The sequence below is a fragment of the Ambystoma mexicanum genome, chromosome 4p (assembly GCF_040938575.1).
Source record: "Ambystoma mexicanum isolate Mex_15411 chromosome 4p, UKY_AmexF1_1, whole genome shotgun sequence".
NCBI lineage: Eukaryota > Metazoa > Chordata > Amphibia > Caudata > Ambystomatidae > Ambystoma > Ambystoma mexicanum.
Window position 1 is genome coordinate 343,350,383 of NC_090927.1, and position 20,467 is coordinate 343,370,849.

Consider the following 20,467-nt stretch of genomic DNA (forward strand, 5'->3'; position numbering starts at 1 on the left):
CAACACTATTGGATTGTCGTATACGTACAGATTGTACACCAGTGGAGCAGTTACACATCCCTGTTTTACCCCCCTATCTTGTCTCACTTGTCTAGTCAAGGATCCCTCTTGATTTAGTCTGAGGCACACCATGGTGTTATAGTGCAGCTGTCTTAAATAGTGCAACAGACTAGGCGGGTAACCCATAACTTCCAGCTTTTTCCACAACCTGGCTCTAGGTATAGAATCGAATGCAGCCTTAAAGTCAATATAAAGGGCGTATAGCGGGGGCTGTCCTTTGGTGAGTGCCCTAGTTCGTAGTGTGTCCATCACCCACAAATTATGTGTGGTAGAGAAACCACGCCGGAATCCACATTGGAACCTACTAAGAATATTAGTCTGTTCAGCCCAATTCAGTAGTTCCGTAAGCAATAAAGCCGCAAAAAGTTTTCCTGTGGTATCCAGCATGGAGAGAAGCCTGTAATTATTTGGATCCTTACGGCATCCCTTCTTAAACACCGGCACCAATATCGCCGTTTGCCAAGAGCGGGGAGTCATCCCCTGCGCTAATACCTTTTTAAAAAGTATTGACAGAAGAGAAGCCCAAAACGCCGGGTGGTTCTTAATAACAATATTGGCTAGCCCATTCGGGCCAGGAGCTCTAGAAGCTTTCAAGGTTGCTATTTTATTCAGTATGGCCTCTTCCGAGGCCTCAAAGGGCGGAGGGAAGGGATTCTTCACTCTAGATATTATGGGTACATCTACCTCTCCAGAGTTGCGGTCCAGCAGAAATCTTACCCAGGTTTCCTCTCCTATAGGATTATCCAGCTGACCCTTGGCCTTCTCTCTGTTCTCTTTCAGGAGCTGCCATATATTACGCGAATTTCCAGCGCAGATAGTGTTAACCAACCTCTGATTTCTAATATTCCTCTCTGTATCTCTGATGGTTCGGATACTGGCTCTATATTTGTTTTTAGCTTTTCTGACTTTATCGCAGTAAAAGGAACCCGCTATGTTCAGTCTCCTAAACCCCCGCAATTCTGCTCTTAGCCTTCTCTTAGCATCACGAATATCTTTATTATAAGGCTGAGTGGTACCTCCAGGATTTGTCATAACGTTTTTCCTTGAGGTCACATGGAGTCCTGAAAATTCCAGGATCCATTCTTCTATTTCAATTACGGTCAGCTGTTCAAAATGGGGTAGGGGGACCTGGGCCTGAGATGAGAGTGCTTCCGTAGCCTTTTTAATGTTTCTCTCCGACCAGATAATTCTAGTGCCTGTACAATTGGTTTGTATATTGCCTATATTACACTTAGTGGCAGGAGGGAAAGAAAGTTGAAGGGAGCGCTCAAGAGCCGCATGGTCACTCCATTCATTGGGTATGATTCTCATATCATTTACTATAGGCAGCATTTCAGGACACACAAATATGTAGTCTAGGGTGCTGTATGAAATGCCATTAGACCATGTCTGTTTCCCCGGCCTATCACCCATTGTTCTACCGTTAATCATGGATAAATCCCATGTCTCAAAGAATTGCAGCCATCCCAACCCTTCACTCTCTCTTTTGTCATGGATCATAAGACATTTTTCATTCAGGGCAGGGTATTTGGCGACCAATTGATCATCCTTCATATGACAATTAAAATCACCCATCACCACTACCGCTAAATTGCCGGTTCTTTGAGTCCAAAAAGTCAATAACTCATGAATGGCTTCTTGTAGGGATTCCCTTAGCAATGCTCCCGGGGGATTATAGAGGTTGATCAGTAAGAATCTACTGTGCCCATTATCCGTGGGATAGTCAACCTCAACCGCCAGATGGTAATCAGTGGCGTTGACCAGGATCTTCCGCGAGTTGACCGTATTTACCACCCCTATAATAAGTCCCCCATAAGGGCGACCCTTATCCCCTCTTTTGGCAAATGTCTGATGTATTACAAAACCGTCCAATAATAGGGAATTCAATGCCCATGTTTCCTGGAGACATACACAACTATGCTTCAGCAATAAATCCATAGACCCTTCTGATCTCAAGAGATGGGCAAAACCCCGACAGTTCCAAGAAACGAAGGAAAAGCTTCAGTGGTTCTGTATCATTCGCGGTAGAGCTTCCAACAATGTTTTGAGGGCTTGTTGTATTTCAGCCATCGCCGTATTTTCTGATGCCTTTTGATTGACCACATTATCTGGCACCACTAGCTTGTCCAATGGAGTTTGTAGCTCCTTGGTCATATAGTCCTTAGTTTCTTCAGTAGGATCTCTCTCCTGTGGATCTACATCAATAGCAATATCTACGGTTAATAGTTCTTTTTTAAATTTTCTGATCAGGTGAGCTGAGGCTAGGAAAGTACAATGGATGGCGGAAACATGTGGATTAGGGACCTGCAAGGGTTCGATGAAAAAGAAGTCGTCAGATTTCATGACTCTCAACTGCGGAATATAATGTAGTCGGGTTAGGAATTCTGATCTTGCCAGCCAGGGATTTTTACCACTAGGGTAGAGGTTCTTAATGTAGCAGATACGATTCACATTGCATTCCTCATCCGTGCTAATCTGCTCGGGCCGTACCGGCTCTGGTGTTTCTTCTGTACCAGCTGAGCCGATTTGATCCTCCAGTTCGGCTGTGACAGTCTCATCTTGGACATTGTCTTCATCATAGATGCCATCTAGATCTGCCTCCTTAAATTTTTCTCCTGGTACTGGTACGGCCAATGACCCCTTAGCTTCTACGGCTCGAGCTACTGCTCTCGCCTTTCTTTTTCTAGCTTTTTTGGTACGTGTTTCCACGGCTGCTTTAGGTCTTACACTGGGGGATATAGGATTCGTTGCTACTTTCTTGCTTTTCAAAGCCCTTTTGGCCAATTTTCGTTGTTTCCTCGTAAGAAAGATCCCGGGGCTGTGCATGATTTCTAGATCCTCTACAGTTATTACTGAAAGGTCTTCTACAGGGGGATTGACCTCCAAGTTCTTGTCCAGGATCATCTCTTCCGCCCCTTCTTCCATTCTCTCCTCTGCTACTTTCATCTCCTCCATGGTATGAATAGCATCCGAGAGGTCCGCTTCTATCTCATCCTGCGGGTAATCCTTCTGCTCTAGTGCCCTCGTAATATTATTCGTATTTGTCAGTATACTCCCCGTCATTTGCAACAGTATTTTGAGTGCAAATTGTAAAGACGCTACAGATGATTGGAGCTCCATAATGGCCGTGTTGTTAATATGCGGATTTGAATCTTCGTTATCCTCCTTCTCCGGATCATCTTCTATGGAAGCCATCGCTAGATTAGGAGATGCCGAGAGACGTCCACAGCTAGACACAGGATTGGCTTCCTCTAGTGTTATATTATTACTTTCTTTATGGTAAATAGAATTATTAGATGCCTTTGCTAAATTCTGCGTTACCATCCCTCTCTGAATACTCAAGCAGAGGTCAAGTAGTGAGTTATTATCAATATCCTCATAATTTGAGGAATTACTCTCCTTGTTCCCTGGCTCAGCCGTTGCCTCATTTATTGTTGAGTTGATCTCTGGAGGTGGATTTACTCCAAAAAAGTCTGTGATGGCTCCTTGTGCCACAGGCGTTGTATTAAGATTCTTTTTACTTTTATTGCCTTTCTTTCTATTTTCCTTGCCATCATTCAATGGCATAGTCTTGCCTTTCCGCAGATTGTAATTTGACTGTGGTGCTTTTTTCCCTCGCTGCATTTCCTCAGCGTGACAATTCAATCCGTGGGAAAATACTGATTTGGGATCCTGCTATTTATGTTACCCTGTAGTGGTCACCACGATTCTGATCCTGAGAAGACCAGCCACCTCTATCAGTCACGTGCCCCAGGCAAACTAGTGAATAGTGGGTAGTTCACGGGGGAATATAAATGATGTGGGCAGGGGGAAAGGGCAGGGGGGTGGGGGGGAGAGGGGGGTGTGTGTGTGTGTACTGAAGGGAACCACTAAGTACCCCAGTGGGCCCGTTAGTCAGGGGCCTACACACAACACACCACACCTTATCAGTCGTCCAGGTCTAACTGTAATCCCCTACTCCCGCCCCAGTCTCCCCAGCCAAAGCACAGCCCACACCACTATCACTCCCGTGGGGGACAGTCCTGTATGCCAGCACACTGGGGTACTCGGGTCAGAGAACCGGCTATACCAGCAAAAACCGTTCCTGTCGCCCGTAGCCTCTACCACCTACTTGTGATACTCCGAGGTGTCGCCACGTCTCGGTACACAGCAGGCTCTTGTGTAGGCTGCCTCCGTCCTGTTCTCCGTACTTGGAGCTCGGTCCTCGTTGCCTCAGCCTTGGCGTAACAGAGCTTCTGAGTTTCAGAGCTCGGGCTCCACCGAGTATCCCGTACCTCCTGTACTTCCTGCACTGCCAGCGCCGTCAACAACCCACCGCACACAGCAGCCCGTAGTCGCCCGCCGCCGCAGCAGCCGCAGCCGCAGCCGAGATGGCCGGTTAGAGTAAAGGACCTTCCGTCCACAGAGTCAAGCCGCACTGTCGTCCAGCCACACACCGCCACACAGCCGCTTCCGACTCCTCTGCAATTTCCCTTGGGAACCATTGGGATTCCTCATTGTCTTCTATGTTGTCTACAGTTTTGGTGCTCTTTGTATACAAGGTTCTGTGACAACACACACATATTTGGTTTGGTACTACAGCAGATGTGCTTTGAAACGTTGCTATTTCTTTTTTGTATGTGTGTAATAGAAGGTTGACATCTGCAAGGTTATCTCTACTCTCTTCTAAAGTTACTGGATGCTCTTCACTTCCAAAATATTTGCTTTGGATGTGGTCTATTTCTTCCAGCAGTTCTTTGGCTGTACCATGTAGGAGAATGTGATTTAAATGTTCCAGTGCTAAAGGAGGACTTTTTGCACAGTACAGTCTCTGAACGAGATTTTGTATAGTAGAATGGTGTGTTGCTAACATTTTCATGTGGATGAAGGTGCTTTTACAAGCAGGTCCGGAAATGCAAGCTAATAAAGGTCCTTGTAGTCCTGTATATTTGGGCACTGGATAAGAGTCCATGGTTTGTAATATTAACATTTTTAATTTGTCTTTGGCTTTCACATGCTGATTGAGGAACTGCCGCAAAAATTTGATGGATTGTTTTTGTAAGTTACACATTGAGGTGCACGGCCATTTGTAGACAGGACAGATTGGTTTGGTGGAATGGAGAGTTGATTGTAAGTTTTTTGGGCATATTTTGACAATCAGCATTTCTTCTGCCATAATGGTACTGTCTACCTTTTCACACCCTCGGCCGCTGCTATGTATGGCAATTGGGTTTGTTTGCTCTTGTTTGTATGCTTCTTCATTGAAATATGGCTCTGTGCTGATTGTGTGAATCCACTCACCTGCACAGACATTTGCAAAGGTATCTATGTTGATATTTCGTATATTGTGAGGTACTTTTTGTAATTTACTAATTGATTATGTTAGTGGTTTCATTCTGTTTTAAAATTCAAATAAATAATTTCCTTTTGAGGAGCATTGCGCTGCCTATGAGAGCTTCCAGGGTCTGTTTTCTGCAGTAATTTTTAAGGGTTGAGCGTGATTTCTCCCCTGTTTTTATACGGTTTTGAAGGATTCGATGGTGGACATTTTTTTGTAAAATTCTTTTTTTGGAATGCTTACTGGCTATGTTAATGTTGGTAGATGTAGTGTTGGCACTACTGGTAGTTGCATTCTTCTTCATACATTTAGTTTTAGTTTTACATTTTGGAAGAGAAGTCTCACATTTTTTCTTGCTATCTGGTTCCGTTTTGCTCAGTAACTGTATTAGCTGTTTTTTTTTTAACTTTGTGTACACAGTCTTCTAGAGGCAGATTGCCATTTTGCATTGTCTTGTGTCTGTTGGAGAAAAAAGGAAAGTTTTGGTTTGGAAGTTGTGCAATGTATTTTTGTGTACTGTGCATGCATGTCTGAATATGAGAGTAGGTATGTGATTGGTGTGATTGGGTGTGATTGTGCAAAAGGCTGTTACTTTTGGTTGGGAAGGTTGTACTGGTATGTGTGTGTTCCTTTGGGAAAGGTTTGCTTCAGTGGTATGAAAGTGTAATCTGCTCTTAAGAGGTAAGGACATTACAATGTTTTTATAAAACTAGTGGGTATTAACATACTGGTGTTCTGATGACAATAAAAATAGTGGACCAGGCAAGGTGCAATGAGTAAGGGTGAGGCAAGTGCTGTGGGGTTGGATAACATTGCTAGGCTACAATACAACGATGCTGCACTGCCTGAGTAATAGGCAGAACACTACAACAGTACTGCACTTACTTTGTTGGATGGAAGTGAAGAGTAGGTTTCTCCTGGGTTTTATCTTTCAGAAGAGATGCCACTGTCTTTTAGGAGGTGGTTCTTCACTGCAATTGCAAAAGAAGGACGTTAGTAGGTATCTGTGTTAACGGTACAGTAATAGCAGTAGGAGAACAAATTATTTTAGATTGTAGGAGTATTTGTTGGCAGGAAGAGTTAGTGTATGTGTGCAATTGTACAGCATTGCATACGAGTGGGGACTTGGGAGTATTAGCATTGTTGGTATGGGGGCCAGTGCTGCAGTGATAACTGTGCCCTATGGGGCTGCACTTTTGAAGTATGTGAGATGTTGTTGCACAGCTTGTTTTGGAAATGGATTAGTGCAAGTCATAGTAGAGTGAGAAAAAAGGCAGAAAGATGGAGAGATTGGAAAGGAGAATGTTACAGTGTGTAATTTTATTAACTTTCTCACACATAGATGCTTGCTACATGAGTGCAGACATAATTTTCTGTTGTTTCATTTATTTATCCAAATGTACAGATAGCACTGTTTCCAATATACAGATGCATTTATTTGCTTTCCTCCCAATGGTGCATTTTGTCAATTGTGCAATGTATGTACTTGCCATGCTTTCCTAACATACATACAGTTTGCCTTTTTTGTGTGCATTCTGGGAATTTCACATAGGATCTGGCACTACTTGAATGTGCAGTGCACATTTTCCCAATGTGGTTTATTAAATAAAACAAATCACAGGCAGTGGTGCTGAAATTGAAATGAGTGGTTTGCAGCTGGTATGCTAGTGGCCAGTACAAGAAAATTGTGAAAGCAAACATCATTGTAAGTAACTGTCAGTTGATGTGAAGCAGTTGATGTGAGGAGATGGTACAAATGAGAGTATGATTATTGAGTAGGTTATGCCGTGCAAGTGGCAGGCACCCTGTTCACTTGCATGCAATCTATATACTTGCTATGCTTTGGTAACATGCATGCAGTTTTCATTTTCTGTGTGCATTACAAAACATATGCATACCTGTAGTTTGTGTTGATGGATGTAGATGTGGATGAATCTGGAAGTAGAAATCTTGGAGAGTTTTACAGTACTTTTGGATGCAGGTGCTTGGGAATCATAGGAGACCTGTACTCTAAGTGTTGAACAGTACATCTGCAGTGTTGTACCGATTTGATAGAGTTAGATGTAGAGATTTTGGATGTGATTGGTGGATGGTTGTGGGACTGCTTACCAGTAGCCAATGAGAGAGTGCTGCAAAGTGTGAAGTGGAAAGGGAAGAAGGGCCGACCCGGTGTTACGAGATCCGCGAACACCGCAGTAGTTAGCAGGTCACACATCCAGCGCTTCTCAGCATGCCTGGCATGGAAATGGGACTGTGGGGATTAGCCAATCAGGTGTTAAGGGTGTGCTTTACAGGAAGGGAGGGTCATACTTTTTTTCATTGCTCTTTTGGTTGTGTAGTGAAGATGGCTGGAGTTATTGTGTGGATAGTGGGAGATTCCTTTGCATGTAATCTGAAGAGATATGCAAAGGCAAGAGGTGTTTCTGCAGATCTTGGTTTTCCAGTACCGGAGGCTTTATGGTGCAGTGTGCTTGGCCGCAATTTGCAGGCACTCATTGCTCTTTGCAGAAACATGGCTACTTTTGCTAGTCCTGATGTTTTGGTGGTGCACTGTGGAGGAGAGCATTTGGGCTACACCAGTGCTCCAAGTTTGGTTCCTGTATTGAAGTTATTGGTGGAAGAACTAATGCTGCTTTTACCTACTGCAAAGGTGTTTTTTTCTGAAATACTACCAAGAGCCCAATGGAACAACCCCAATGTCTTCAATCCCCAGCAAAATGTTGGAAGGTGCCTTGTTAATAGAGGCATGGGTATAGGTTTGCGGCGTGCTGAGATGTCTGTTTTCTCCAATGACAACATTGGCTCCCTTAGTGTGCACTATGTTACCTCAGATGGCATTTAATTGTCCATTCTTGGAAATGCTCATTTTGGTTGCAATCTAAGGGATGTTTTGCAGAGGTTGATGTCAGCCCTCTGAGAATGTTCTCCACCCTTAACCTTTTTTCTGAGAAAGTGTCTTGGTGGACCAATTAATCTGCGTATTGTGTTTGCGCAGCCAGGTAATGCCCAAAATGAGTGGAAAATGGGCCGCATGGATGATATCGAACTGTATGGTTTCTGAATGTTGTTGTATGAACATTTGAAGAAACTCAGTAGTCTGCGTAATAAGGCCTGAACTGAGGGGCGTACCATCCACCCCCTCAACCTTCTGATCCTCCTTGTGGTCCATACGTCGTAAGCCGACAGAATCGGCCCAGATGGTGTCCACAAAGTTGCCGGCGGCTCCGCAATCCAGTAGGGACAATGCTTCAATCTTGCGATGGTCTATAAACAATTGTACCTTGAGTACCATTAGTCCCGAATCTTCCTTTGGATTCACTGGACCCACTGATAATGACACATAGGGACTGGTTACCTCCCCTCAGATTCCTGTCCCTCCTAGGATCGAGGGTTCTCGTTTCCCGCTCGTCGTGAGGGAATTTCGGAGCAATTCTTAATTTGATGTTGGTCTGAACCACAATAGGCGCATAACCCCAAGTCTCTTCTTCTCTTTCTTTCCTCTGGAGTTAAAGACGAACATGTGGTTCCAATCTGCATAGTTTCTTCTGATTGGGCCGATGCTGCACCTGGAGGAGGTGGAGTATGGGCGGGAAAGGTTGTATTCCTATTCCGTCTCCTTTCTATCCGGCGTTCGTAGAGTCGATGTTCAATTTGTAAAGCTGAAGTTGTCAGTTCTGGAAAGGATGCCGGCCGAGGAGATCGGGCTAACTCATCATTAATGTCTTCTAGCAATCCTCTTCTGAAGATGACATATTGGGTCTGCTCCTGCCAACCAGCTTCTGTGGCTAAAAGTTTGAACGTGGTAAGATAGGTATGCACATCAGTCTGGCCATGACGTATGTCTAACAAGTCTTCGCCTGCAGAAAATGAAATTTCAGGCCTCTCGAACTCTTGTTTGAGTCGGCCTACAAAAGCTTCGTAGACTTTCAGTATTGGGTCTGTTCCCAACACAAGTGGAGTGGCCCAGGCCAGGGCATTACCCGACATGTTGGAAATCATGAATCCCACCCGGGCATGACCGGTGGGAAATGTATGAGGTCTAAAGGCAAAATGGATACTACAAGCTTCCAAGAATGCCTTGAGCTTCTTTGGAGCCCAGTCATATTTCCCTGATGGGAGTGCCATGGGAGGCAAGTCCACTGGTTTTGGTTCATGATTAGAAACTAGTTGTTTTAGCATGTTACTTTCAGTCCTTAAGGTTTGCACTTCCATGGATAAATTTCGAACCTCTGCTGAGAGGTTTTGAACAGCGGCCACCATCTCTTGCAATTGTTCAGGGGTCGCCATCTTGACCACTGGGCGTTGCAAACTGTCAGCCCTCTGAGAATGTTCAATCTCCACCCTTAACCTTTCTCCCCTTTCCTCCTCCTCACCTGAAAATTGGTCTTGAATAGATGATATTTGTGGTCTTCTAGCACAATAATCCTTCTCCTTCATTCTTCTTTGTTTTTTTTCTGAGAAAGTGTCTTTCTCACGAAAGGAAGCCACAGTGTACTGCTGTGAATAGCACTTCCTGCGGCCCCGATTCCGAGAGTGACAAACTGGGGAAAAAACCCCAGAGGTGGAACAGCAACAGTGGAGGTCCGTCTTAAGGATTCCGGGTGGAAGGCGGGCTCCGAAGGAACCGAGAGGTATCCGATAATGACGGCCAAAGGGGAACAAACAGAACAGAGAAGAACTGGAAAGGAGTCAGAGAAAGGAGGAGAGTAAAAATAGGAGGTCCCGGATGACGGGAAGGCAAGAAGCAGCCCGAAGGTCGGCAGAAGGAGAGAGAGGAAAAAAGGAAAGAAACTAGCATAACCGCAACCGAAAGAAAGCAGTCAGAGAGCTGACCAAGCGGGTTGCAACGCACTGTGTGCCGGGGGTGTGTGGCTGATAAGCTTCCCGGCTAGCAGAGAAGGAAACACTAGACTGCTACAGCGACGTTCGAAAAACGTGGCGGAACTCTGCAATGGCGGCCCCCAAGCCGCACCCTGGACCATAATGTCCACGGGAGGTGGCGCATGACAGTATGCCCCCTTCCAATGTTGTAACCCCCTGGCTTTCCAGGGTGAGCCCTGTGAAACTTCCGCAACGACCTAGGAGCATGAACAAAGGTAGAGGGTTCCCATGAATCTTCCGCCCTCGAGTATCCCTTCCAGTGTATCAAGTATTCCAAGCGTCCTCGCCTGTATGGAGAATCACATATTTGAGATACCTCAAACTCTGCTTCCTCCTTGGGCGGTGGTTTAAGTGGAACCAAACGGGTAGAGGATTTCTCGGGAGCTTCCCTGAGAAGAGAGGAATGAAAGACAGGGTGGACCCTGTGTAAACAGGGAGGCAATTTCAGGCGAAAAAAGCCACTGGGTTGATTTTAGCCATGATAGGATAGGGTCCAATGAAACGGGGGGAAAGTTTGGAGGGACGAGTCAACCGGGGAAGATATTTCATAGAAAGCCACACCCGGGTGCCCACCTTCCAATCCGGCACCGTTTGACGGTGACGATCCGCTTGAGCCTTATTTGCCACTTGACTGTCCAAAAGACTGGACTGGGAAGTCTTGTGAGCCTCCTGAATCTTAGACAACACACCTTCTACAGCGGGTAGGTTGGATTCAATGGATGGAACAGGGAAAATTGTGCGAGGATGAAACCCATAAATACAGTAGAATGGAGTGAGCCCAGAAGCTGAATGACGAGTGTTGTTGTAGGAGAACTCTGCTGTGGGAAGAAGAGAGACCAAATTGTGCTGTTCTTGGTTTATGTAACAGCGTAAGTATTGTTCGAGAGTGCCATTTAATCGCTCAGTCTTCCTATTGGTCTGGGGGTGAAAACCGGATGATAATGCCCGTTCAATGCCCAACCGATGACATAAGGCTGTCCAAAATTTGGAGACATATTGGCTGCCTCTATCTGACGTAAACATGTCGGGAAGACCATGCAGATGGAAAATATCCTTGAGAAACACCTCTGCCATTTCTGATGCCGTAGGCAATCCGGGAAGAGGGGAAAAATGAACCATCTTGGACATATAATCCACTGTTACCATGATGCAGGTACAAGCACTTGAAACTGGTAGATCCACCACAAAATCAGTGGAGATGTGACTCCACGGACGTAAGGGTATCGCACTCTGTTCAAGTAAACCCAAAGGTTTGGTAGTGCGATTCTTGTTGCTGTTACAGATCCTGCAAGCTTGGACATACTGTCTGATTCTGGATCTCATTCTGGGCCAGTAAAAATACCTTTTGACAAGATCTAATGTGCAAATCTGACCTCTATGTCCGGCCGTCGGGTGATCATGACACCATTGAATAACTTGTCGTTGAAGAGGTCCCGGGGGAATAAACAATCGATGGTCCTGAAACAAAAGGCCTTCTTTGTCAATTAAAGCTACCTTCTCCTGAGGGGTAGCCAGAATCGTAGCTTCTTTAACCTGCTGGTGAAAACTGGTCACATGGAGGAAAACCCGATTTCTGGGAAACAGTCTTTCTGCCGGTGGTAAATGGGATGATCCACCCTTCCGAGAACGCATTAGCAAGGAGATTCTGACTTCCAGGGATATACGTAATGCGGAAATCATACTAGGAAAAGAAATGGGCCCATCTGGCTTGGCGAGAATTGACGCAGTCCATAGACTGAAGGACTTGTAAGTTCTTGTGATCTGTTCGAATGGTGAACGGACAGTTACTTCCCTGCAGCAAGTGTCGCCATTCCTCACATGCAAGTTTCATGGCCCCTCTCAATGACTGAATAATTCTGTTGAGTGGAAGTGAGGGTGCGTGAGAGATAGGCTATGGGATGTTCATTTCCATTATTTTCCTGGAGTAGGACTGCTCCTACTGCGGCAGCCGAGGCGTCAGTCTCTAGAATAAAGGGTTTTGTGTGGTCTGGGTGCCGCAGAATGGGAGCTTGACAAAACAGTTCTTTCAAGTGTTTGAAATTTCTTTCAGCTTGGTCATTCCATGAGAATGGTAACAAGGATTTTTTTAGCAACTGGGTAATGCGTAACACCACTTCAGAAAAAGAAGGGATGAAACGCCTATAGAAGTTGGCGACTACCAGGAACTTCTGTACTTCCTTGACTGATCTGGGAGAGTGCCAGCTTAGAATGGCGTCCACCTTTCTTTGATCCATAAGAACCCCCTGTGATGAGAGTACATACCCCAGATAGGGCACGGTGCTGACCCCGAACAGACATTTCTCCTTTTTTACCAGAAGCTTATGTGTTTTGAAACGTGTCAAGACTTCGGTGAGATGTTTCTGATGCTGTTCAGAATCTCTGGAAAATACAAGTATATCATCCAGATAGACTATAACCGATACAAACATAAGATCTGAGAAGACCCGGTCAATAAATCTCTGAAACACTGCCGGCGTGTTGACCAGTCCAAAAGGCATAACATGGTACTCGAATAGCCCGAATGGAGTACAAAATGCCGTTTTCCATTCGTCCCCTGATTGTATGCGCAAAAGGTGATAAGCACTGCGTAGGTCTAATTTGGAAAAATTAGTTGCTCCTTGTACAGCCTCTATTATGTCAGAGATAAGGGGCATGGGATAGCGATCCCGTATAGTGACTTTGTTCAACCCACGATAATCATTACATGGTCTGAGTTCAGAAGAATCCCTCTTTGGTATGAAAAACAAGGGAGCACCTGCTGGAGACTTGGAGAGGCGGATTAGACCATTCTGCAAGTTGTCGTCCAAATAAGTCCTGAGTGCTCTTTTTCTGTTTGTGACAGGGAAAACATTCGACCAAAAGGAACTAGGGCATTGGGAAGGAGATCAATGGCGCAATCCTCTGGCCTGTGCGGAGGTAGTTCCAATGGGTTCTTTTCTGCAAAGATATCCTCGAAAGCCGAGAAGTCCATTGGAAAAGAGTGGACACCCACGGTACTAGCTTGAGGAATGGTATGGGCCTTGGCTTCCATGAACCATAGATCCTTTAAGCAGGTCTGTCGACAAAACTTCGATTGAAAGGTGATATTAGTGGTGGACCAATTAATCTGCGAATTGTGTTTGCGCAGCCAGGTAATGCCCAAAATGAGTGGAAAATGGACCGCACGGATGATATCGAACTGTATGGTTTCTGAATGTTGTTGTATGAACATTTGAAGAAACTCAGTAGTCTGCGTAATAAGGCCTGAACTGAGGGGCGTACCATCCACCCCCTCAACCTTCTGATCCTCCTTGTGGTCCATACGTCGTAAGCCGACAGAATCGGCCCAGATGGTGTCCACAAAGTTGCCGGCGGCTCTGCAATCCAGTAGGGCCAATGCTTCAATCTTGCGATGGTCTATAAACAATTGTACCTTGAGTACCAATAGTCTCGAATCTTCCTGTGGATTCACTGGACCCACTGATAATGACACATAGGGACTGGTTACCTCCCCTCTGATTCCCGTCCCTCCTAGGACCGAGGGTTCTCGTTTCCCACTCGTCATGAGGGAATTTCGGAGCAATTCTTAATTTGATGTTGGTCTGAACCACAATAGGCGCATAACCCCAAGTCTCTTCTTCGCTTTCTTTCCTCTGGAGTTAAAGACGAACATGTGGTTCCAATCTGCATAGGTTCTTCTGATTGGGCCGATGCTGCAACTGGAGGAGGAGGAGTATGGGCGGGAAAGGTTGTATTCCTATTCTGTCTCCTTTCTATCCGGCGTTCGTAGAGTCCATGTTCAATTTGTAAAGCTGAAGTTGTCAGTTCTGGAAAGGATGCCGGCCGAGGAAATCGGGCTAACTCATCTTTAATGTCTTCTAGTAATCCTCTTCTGAAGATGACATATTGGGTCTGCTCCTGCCAAAAAGCTTCTGTGGCTAAACGTTTGAACGTGGTAAGATAGGTATGCACATCAGTCTGGCCTTGACCTATGTCTAACAAGTCTTCGCCTGCAGAAAATGAAATTTCAGGCCTCTCGAACTCTTGTTTTAGTCAGCCTACAAAAGCTTCGTAGACTTGCAGTATAGGGTCTGTTCCCAACACAAGTGGAGTTGCCCATGAATCCCACCCAGGCATGACCGGTGGGAAATGTATGAGGTCTAAAGGCAAAATGGATACTACAAGCTTCCAAGAATTCCTTGAGCTTCTTTCTAGCCCCGTCATATTTCCCTGATGAGAGTGCCATGGGAGGCAAGTCCACTGGTTTTGGTTCACGATTAGAAACCAGTTGTTTTAGGATGGTACTTTCAGTCCTTAAGGTTTGCACTTCCATGGATACATTTCGAACCTCTGCTGAGAGGTTTTGAACAGTGACCACCATCTCTTGCAATTGTTCAGGAGTCGCCATCTTGTATTAAAAGCAATTGTTTGCTCTTTGGGGACCCGGACACTGTTCGCGAATAAGGACCAATGCTCAGCATGGGTGCAGTCACATGGTGATGTCACAAATATTTGTGAATGGGATGGCTGTCTGTAGGGCACCTATTGCACAGGATCCATTGTGCGCATGCGCATAGGTGCCCTACTGACAGGGTTGGGGTCCCTGAACTAATTAAAAGTGCAACACACATGCGGCAGACAGTTCCGAACAGGAACAATGTTCGTAGGACCCAGGGGTTGCGATGCACATGTGCTATTTGTCTGCCGGATTTGGGCTGGGTCCCCAAACTAATTAAAGTATGTCACCACTTTGTGGACATCCCCGACAGGCCCGTTGTACATAGGACCCGGGGGGAAGAGGTCCTCATGCCCCCAAGTGTCAGCCGGACAGGGTTGGGATCCCCGAACTAATTGAAAGTATGCCACAACTTTGGGGACATGCCGGACAAGCGCGTTGTGTGTAGAACATATGAAATGTATGTGCTTGTGCCCAGGTGTCCACAGGACAGGGGTTGGTTCCCCCAACTAATTAAAGGTATGTCACAGCTTTGCAGACATGGGGACAGGCGCGGAGTCCTATGGACACCACCATTTTGACAGCAGACTTCCCGGACAGGCGCTGTGTCTGTAGGACACCTCCATTTTGATTAATTGCGGACATACCGGACAGTATGACACTCTGCGGTCTCCTAACGGGGATTTTAAAAAAGAAAACACACACACACAGCAACAGTATAAACATAGAACTTTATTTAAACACATAAATACACAAAATTAGGAAAGGGAAGGGATAGCAGAAATGGAAACATATACAGGGGAATTGGGGTTTTCCACAGGTTGGTCATCAGGAGAGGAAGGAATTGAGCTCTCATCATAACATCTTTGCCTAGAAGGAATTTTTGGGGATGGTTTGCTGGGTCAGGGGGAAGGGGTACAGGTACCGGTGGGGGAATGGTATCTAATATTGTCTATTATATGCCTCGGTACAAATTATTTTAAGTTGCCAAAACTGTTCATCAATAGGTCAATTTTTGCCTCCAGGCTCACTAGTTTATTTTTCACATTGTTAATTTGGTTGTGTATGTGCCCATGCACTTGTGGAGGAGCTGCTGCTTCTGGGCCATTCGCTTCATTTCCCATATGTACTGTTAAACACAAAAACATGTCTCAGGTACATGTGAAGCAATGTGTATTAATTCTCTTACTTTTTAAACTGCACTGTGTACCATTGGAGTTGCTGTCTTCACTCATTTCATCATGAGGGAAATTCTCCTCAAGCCACTCCAGGGTGCTTGCCATTTCTGTGCAAAAAAAGAGAAATAAGTTTTACTAGTATTGTACACAGAACAAACTGCACAGTTATAGGAAAAAATAAATGTAGTGTACTTAACCACTTTGTAGTACGGTTCTGCTGTCACTACTTTGTACTTGTCCTGCTTTACTTTACTTTTACTTTATTTTATTTATATAGCGCATAATGGACCCATAGGCATGATGGCGCATAACATAACAGACAATAATACAAACGACAAATAACAAAAAACATGAAGCATAGTAAAAAACAACCTAAAAACCAATATAGGCCCTCTATAAGAACATGAGTTAGGCCCCTGATATATCCATGAACAAGGTATAGGCCAGCATAGGCTTGAGGGTGAAATATTACAGGGCACATTTAGAGAAGTAAAGTACAGTTAGTGTCCCATCTTGGAAAGTAATTGCACTGGCTAAGATAGCGGGGGAGTGAGCTAAATCCACACCCTACAATGATGCAGTCACTGTTCGGCATTGAACACCAGTCGCTCAAATCAATGCGATGAATGACCTTTTGATCTGACAATCTAACAGTGCCTGGACCTGTGCGTTGGCGCAGCCAAGCTAGAACTTTATTTCTTAAGGTAACGCTTGACTCTTTAACAGTGACTTTGGGAATGCTAGCAATAACAACATTGCGGGGATCCATGATGAATGCATGTGTACTGTGATCCTTAATACACAGCATTTGCAGTTTGTTTAATCACACATTCCTTTTGACAGCTTGCTTGGGTGCAGGTTTGTTTTCTGGGGCTAATGAGTCGTAGATTTTATCTTGGGTGTAAACTAGTATTGGTAATGTTGTGGAGTTATCCTCGCATAGCTCCTTATGGTTAGGACTATAACACTTGGCCTGTTTCCTTTTGCTCAGCGATGTCTAGGCTTGTGCTTCCAGAAAGACTTTGCTAAGGTCTGTATGTGTGGCTTGCTCATGGCTCTCTGCTAGTATATTAGTTTGGCATCCATATTCCGAACTTTTTATCTGTTGCCCCTCAACTAAAGTAGATTTTATGTCAGTTTGAGTTGCCATACTGATTTTGTTCGGGCAAACGACTGCTATGAACTCGTTGAGAGTAGCCACAATAGCACAGAGGTTCTGTGAATTGTGACACTGCTGAAGTTCCGTCAAGATGCTTTCTTTTAAGTATAGAAATTGAGTGGTGGTGGTGTCGACTGCTTGAGTAAATAGGCTCTCAGGACCCTTTGTAGAACTTGGGGGTAAGGGTGTCCTTATAGAGTATTTCTTCATCCCTCCAATTAGCGTGGTCACTGCTGGTGAAAAGACTTCCCCCCCAGGGTCTATCGAACCCTTGCAGACTGGCCACACTGGGGTGGATAAAGTTATAGGCGGTGCATCAACCAGGCCCAAATTGAGAATCCTGGTGGTGGAACTTTGAGGATTAAGTGGCTTGCCCATGTGAGAAGTTGCTCCATGCACTCTCTGTCTCCTCCGTGTACTTAGAGCTAGGACTTCAGATATGCGGTCCCTGCAGCCTTGAGGAGAAACGGCTGGGGAACCCTGGCCAGACCAAAAAAGAGTCTTCCCTGTCATCGGTGTGGATTTCTTTACAACCGGATGACCAGATAAGCGTGTAGGAGAGCCGGACTTAATTATGTCCTCCATGTAAATGCAAAAGGACCAGGAACTAAACAATACTGAGCCGTACCTCACGGCTGAATAGTATATTAAAGAGAACGTGCAGCTTGAGCTGTGGGATAGCGTCCAGTATGCATTCAACTGAAAAAAAAAGAGGAGAATGCTCATAAGATATCTTATCCCTTTAAATGCAGACTGGCTTCGCAAAAATCTTCCCCCGCTGGCCGTCTGATACAGAGGGTGTGCCCGCACCCCCGTGCCTGGATAGCAGAAGGCAAGAAAAGGGGGGGGCAACAGTATCCTGCGTCCGAGCCGCCAACAGCTTTGGCTTCCTAATTCCGCGGCACCGGCACCCGACGTGCAGAGGGGAAGTGAAGCAGTTAGAGTAAAGGACCCACTATGGTCCTGGAGACGTCCCAGAAGCGTCAAGCGTCAAGCCGCACCGCAGCCTAGGGCTACAGCCGCCACCGGACACCTGTGTCCTGGGGAACTGCTGACAGTTGCTTCTTAGTTTGGATGTAAAGCAGCACTGAGGTAATACTGTTGGAAGCACAGGTTATTTTACTGCTTGGTGCATTCCTTTATGTTGCACACTCTATGCAATTGCATTGCTGCTTTTCTAAGTACAGAGTTTGTAGACCTATTTCATTTTTCCTTACAATTCACTTATGTGTTGGTATTTAAAGATGTTCAGTTTCTTTGCTGTATGCTACCATAATGTGAAACAACACCTGTGCCATTAGGCAGTGTGGATGCTACCCGATATCCGCAAACAGTCGCATAGTCTCTGGACACCTAGGTTATCCGCATGGGGTCAGGGGGTACAGTATGTTGTATGGTACATCTATAAAAATTAAGGGTATCCTGGTAAAAACCTATGAAATTCAGTGAAAAAACGTTAAAGGGACATTATGGTTCAGTTGCCCTAATAAAAACCTTTCAAATTCAGTGCAAAAACTTTGCTAAAGGAACGTTATCTTTATTTTACACTAATAGCAACCTATCCATATTATGGTTACAAGTAAAACCGAAAAACACCAGAAGTTTGCCAGTTATGGTAAGCTAAGCCACCATAAGCTAAGCCACCAAAACCCGCGCCACCAAAGTGCACTGCTAAGACTAAAACCCATGACATCAAAGATGACATCACATGTGCATTTACTTTTCATGAAAAACCGCTACAAGGGATTGTCATTATAATTTTGGCAGAAAACTATCAGAGGTCATTGGGAGGAATATCATGAGATACATAGTTCATTAAGCAATACATTCCTATAAACACCATTGTATTTCAGAGTTCTTTCCAGTATAGGAACCTACTCATGTAGAAACATAGGCATTGGCTGCAGTATACACCATAGAGGTGCAATATTCATAATCTTGCCATGTTGGATGGTAAAATGATTAATGCTTTCATTTCAGAGTTTTGCGTAATGTGAAACATGTGATAAATAGCTAATAATGCCTCACTTCCTACATAATTGTACTACCACACACAAAACACAGAGACCACAACTGTTACAAATATAAGCATATACAGGGAAAGTAAAGTAGGCATAAAAGCAGCAGTGCTACCAGAAAGTATGCTTAATCTAACTGATTAGCTTCATGAAAGCGGCACCTCTTCCACAGCAACATACGGCCACAGAAACCGAAGAAAGTGCTATGAATACAAAAGTAGATTGCCTGGACACTAAAATGGATGAATTGCTGAACAAATCTGCTGCTGTGCATAATTGTGTACAAGAACATATTATGGAGAAAATAAAATACCACTGCCCCACCTGCAAATGCCCCCGTTCACCATTTCCCAGACCCCTATCCCCGCAAATTGCATGTCATGATAGACGCTTTCGATGAGACCACTTACCCTTCCTCCCCTCACCACCAACTTGTAGAAATGCCAAGATCTCCAGTATATGTATCCGTTTCTGGTCTCCCTTCCATTTCCGAATAGTGGCTATGAATGTGTGCAAATAAAGGTTAATATGTAAAATGTTACTGAATTTATATGTCCCTTTTCCCTTTGTTGTCATTACAAGGTGGGCGGTAAGGGATACCGGTGACCGGTAAGGAGACCGGTGCCGGTAATCCCTTACTGCCCTATTTCAAGGTCCCTTGGCAGGGATCGTAAGGAACGTGTACGGGTCCTGCTAAGGGACCAGGGTGCTAATAACGGGCTTGCAAGTCGCGAGCCCGTTATTAGCGCCCTCCCCATCCCCATTGAGCCCTATGGGGGCTCAAATGAGAATGGGGAATGGTTTGTGCAATGGGGACTTACCGGTCCTGCCAGGGTCGAACTACACTGGTAAGTCCCCATTGCACAACACCGATGCCGGACTCGTCATTGGTGGCAGTCATGGCGCAAATAGCGCCATGACTACCACCAATCTCAGAATGAGGCCCGGTGTCTCAGGAGTAAGGCAAGAATTGGACTACTGTGCTGGAATGTTGAAATGCACGTTAAACCGACAAGAAGATCCACAGGGAAACATACTCATGAATAAAATCTTTCACATTTCCTACATGTGTAAACATACATGCAGTCTCTGCAACCATCTCATTCAGGACCAAGTCCCCAACAAATGCTTTGTGTATGTACCAACATCTAACTGTGATTCCATTCCATTTCAGCAACAAGTGCACAATGCAAACTATAGCATATTGTGTACATCGTGCATTTATGATAATCGGTCGATGCTACATATTCTCTCAAATAGTCAATATGTAATTTTAATGGTCTTAAGATGCAATGGCGATGGAACCAAAAACAACTGTAAACGTACTGCCTTCACAAATGACCAGGATTCACTTGTCAAGAAAACCTTCACAACAGTAGCCATAATCTACCTCAGAGGCGACACAACCAGAGGAGACCA